General features: G+C 48.7%; 1 pseudogene; it reads left to right on the top strand.

The window, feature by feature from the left end:
- Window positions 1-2,614: 2,614 nt before the first annotated feature.
- On the top strand, window positions 2,615-3,560 carry LOC108317774 (annotated as a pseudogene).
- The last annotated feature ends 392 nt before the right edge of the window (window positions 3,561-3,952 follow it).

Raw genomic sequence — 3,952 nt, 5'->3', positions numbered from 1 at the left:
CAGTAAGGGCCCTCGTCTCCCTGCCCCTGGGAGTGACATCATTGAGCCTCTCTCCCTACTGCTCTGCCAATCCTAGCTCAGTCTTTCCAAGCCCAGGGACTACCCCAGAAAGGACCCCTGGGCTGCATTACCACGTTGATGGAGGTGGATAATTGTCCCTGCCCACATCTCAAGTTGAACTGTAATCCCCACGGTGGCGGTGGGGCCTGGTGGGAGGTGAATAGATCATGGGGGCGAATTCTCATGAGTGCTTGAGCACCATCCCCTTGGTGCTGTCCTCGAGGTAATGGGTGAGTTCCACACGATCTGGTTGTGTGAAGTGTGAGGTACCCCACACACTCTCTCACTTGCTCCCGCTCTGCCTTCCCCCATGACTGGAAGCTTCCTGAGGCCTCCCCAGAGGCTGACGCTGCCATGCTTCCTATGTAGCCTCCAGCACCATGCACCAATTCTACTTCTTTTCTTTATAAATTACCCAGTCTCAGGCATTACTTTATAGCAATGCAAGAATAGCCTAATACACACCTCCTCTGCAGGAGGACACCGTGCCTGGGAGGTGAGCCGCATTTGGCTGCAGCAGGGAAGGCAGGTTGTATCTGGAGACCAGGTGACAACAGGCTCCACACTCCCTGGAGTCTTTCATGGGCAATAAATGGCCTGAAGAGGCTGGGCCTCCCCCACTGTGATCCTTTCCACCCCTGCCCCCAGCTCAGGAACTCAATCAGCTTCACCTGGAGCAGCCTGCAGATCCCCAAAGAGCAAAGAGGAAACACAAAATGCCCCAGTGACAGCCACAACACCATTCTCTGTAAGGCAACCAACCCACCTGCCACCCTGCCAGCTCCAGCAACAAATATGCCCCCTGCCTGGCAGTGTCTGGAGGACGAGGCAGCGTCAGAGAGGGTGGTTTCCCAGGTGGGAGAAATGGCAGCACACTGGCACACTGGTGGGAATGAGCCAATAGCAACGGGGAATATGACAATGCAGGAAAGGAGGAAACTGGGGATCCCTGTCCTGAAACTCCTGGCATGTATCCTGAAGTTCAGTCTCCTTCCTGGCATATGGATGACCCAGGCCCAGCATACACCATGCCAAGAGTCCTCTCAGCCGGGGAGTTCTTGAAGAGCCCCAGATGCAAGTACGTGTTCTTTGAAATGAAGAAACCAGAACTAGAAGGTATAGTAACCTTGGGACCCAGGGATGTGACTCATCAAAGCACAAGGCTTACTCTTTTGGAAGAGGATATATTTCCTTTCTTTGAAAATATTTCTTGTTGTGTTCTTAATTTTTTTTAAAGTATCAGCTCATGGCAGCCACTCAATAAAAATGTATAACAGGCTGAGTGCAGTGGCTCACGTGTGTACTCCCAGCACTTTGGGGGGCTGAGTTGGAAGGATTGCTTGAAGCCAGGAGATGGAGATCAGCCTGGGCAACATCCCATCAATTTTTAAACATCTTTACAAAAAATGTTTTAAAATTATCCAGGCAGGCTGGGCGCAGTGGTTCACACCTGTAATCCCAGCACTTTGGGAGGCCGAGGTGGGCAGATCACAAGGTCAGGAGTTCGAGATCATCCTGTCCAACATGGTGAAATCTCCATCTCTACCGAAAATTAGCTGGGCATGGTGGCACACGCTGGTAGTCCCAGATACTGAGGAGGCTGAGGAAGGAGAATCACTTGAACCTGGGAGGCGGAGGTTGCAGTGAGCCGAGATTGCACCACTGCACTCCAGCTCGGCAACAGAAAAAAAAAAAAAAAAAAAAAAAAAAAAAAAAAAAAAAAAAAAAAAAAAAAAAAAAAAAAAAAAAAAACACTATTCAGCCAGGAAGCCAGGATGATACATACATGTAGTCCCTGCTACTTTGGTTGCTGAGGCAGGAGGATTGCTTGAGCTTTAAAATTCTATAGAGAGAGACAGAGACAGAGAGATTAGAATCAAGCCCAGATGCCAGATGGCTTTAGTGTGGGTTTCGAAAAGCAGTCAAGGAATAAATAACTTCAGTATTATACAAACTATTCCAATGCATAGATAGAACGTTAGCTCACTAGACAGCTACTGTAGCTGTGGTGGTGAAACTAACCTGGGATAATATACAAACAGGGAAAATTATAGGTCAATTACACTCATGAGCATAGATACCAATATCATAAATACATTATTAGAAAACCAAGTCCAGTCATGAATAAACACAACAATATATCATGATCAAGTTGCTCTCAGGAAAGCAAGATTGATTTACTATTAGAAAATATATTGGCCTGGCACAGTGGCTCACACCTGTAATCCCAGCATTTTGGGAGGCCAAGGAAGGTGGATCACTAGGAGTTTGAGACCAGCCCGACCAACATGGTGAAACCATGTCTCTACTAAAAATACAAAAAATTAGCCGGATGTGGTGGCACACATCTGTAGTCCCAGTTATTCAGGAGGCTGAGGCAGGAGAATCACTTGAACCCAGGAGGCAGAGGCTGCAGTAAGCCAAGATCACCCTACTGTACTCTAGCCTGGGCAACAGAGCAAGACTCTGTCTAAAAAAAAAAAAAAAAAGCCTTTCCAGGGCTACCTGCCAAGGACTCCACACAGCGTTGTTCTGGATTCCCGTCGTAACTGAAAGGGAAACTTTCACCATGTCCGGAGCCCTTAATGTCCTGCAAATGAAGGAGGAGGATGGCCTTAAGTTCCTGGCTGCAGGAACCCATTTAGGTGGCACCAACCTTGACTTCCAGATGGAACAGTATATCTGTAAAAGGAAAAGTGATGGCATCTACATCCTAAATCTGAAGAGGACCTGGAGCAGCTTCTCCTGGCAGCTCGTGCCATTGTTGCCATTGAAAACCCTGCTGATGTCAGTGTCATATCCTCCAGGAATACTGGCCAGAGGGCCGTGCTGAAGTTTGCTGCTCCACTGGAGCCACTCCAATTGCTGCTGCTTCACTCCTGGAACCTTCACCAACCAGATCCAGGCAGCCTTCCAGGAGCCACGGCTGCTTGTGGTTACTGACCCAAGGGCTGAGCACCAGCCTCTCATGGGGGCGTCTTATGTTAGCCTACCTCCCATTGCTCTGTGTAACACAGATTCTCCTCTGCGCTCTGTGGACATTGCCATCCCATGCAACAACAAGGGAGCTCACTCAGTGGGTTTGATGTGGTGGATGCTGCCTCGGGAAGTTTTGCCCATGTGTGGCACCATTTCCCGTGAACACCCGTGGGAAGTCATGCCTGAGCTCTACTTCTACAGAGATCCTGAAGAGATTGAAAAAGAAGAGCAGGCTGCGGCTGAGAAGGCTGTGGCCAAGGAGGAGTTTCAGGGCCAATGGACTGCTCCAGCTCCTGAGTTCACTGCTACTCAGCCTGAGGCTGAAGACTGGCCTGAAGGCATGCGGGTGCCCTCTGTGCCCATCCAGCAGTTCCCTACTGAAGACTGGAGCGCCCAGCCTGCCACGGAAGACTAGTCTGCAGCTCCCACTGCTCAGGCCACTGAATGGGTAGGAGCAACCACTGAATGGTCTTAAGCTGTTCTTGTGTGGGCTCTTAAACAACATATAAGATTCATGGAAAATAAATGTCAAGTTTCTAAAAAAAAGAAAAAAAGAAAATACATGGATGCAATTCACCAATGTAATTATTAAGATTAAAGAAAGGGATGAAATAAGATTAAAGAAAGGGAATAAAATAATAATTTCCATCTGGGTACTGTGGCTCACACCTGTAAACCCAGCACTTTGGAAGGCCAAGGCAGGTGGATCATCTGAGGCCAGGAGTTCAAGATCAGCCTGGGCAACAGGGTGAAACCCTGTCTCTACTAAAAATACAAAAATTAGCCAGGCATAATGGCAGGTGCCTGTAATCCCAACTACTCAGGAGTCTAAGGCAGGAGAATTGCTTGAGCCCAGGATGGGGAGGCTGCAGTGAGCAGAAATCACACCAATGCACTCCAGCCTGGGTTACAG

This window comes from Cebus imitator, unplaced genomic scaffold, assembly GCF_001604975.1.
Source record: "Cebus imitator isolate Cc_AM_T3 unplaced genomic scaffold, Cebus_imitator-1.0 Scaffold207, whole genome shotgun sequence".
In the NCBI taxonomy this organism is placed as follows: domain Eukaryota; kingdom Metazoa; phylum Chordata; class Mammalia; order Primates; family Cebidae; genus Cebus; species Cebus imitator.
Note: the sequence above shows the minus strand (reverse complement) of the source record. Positions and strands in the feature narration are given on the sequence as shown.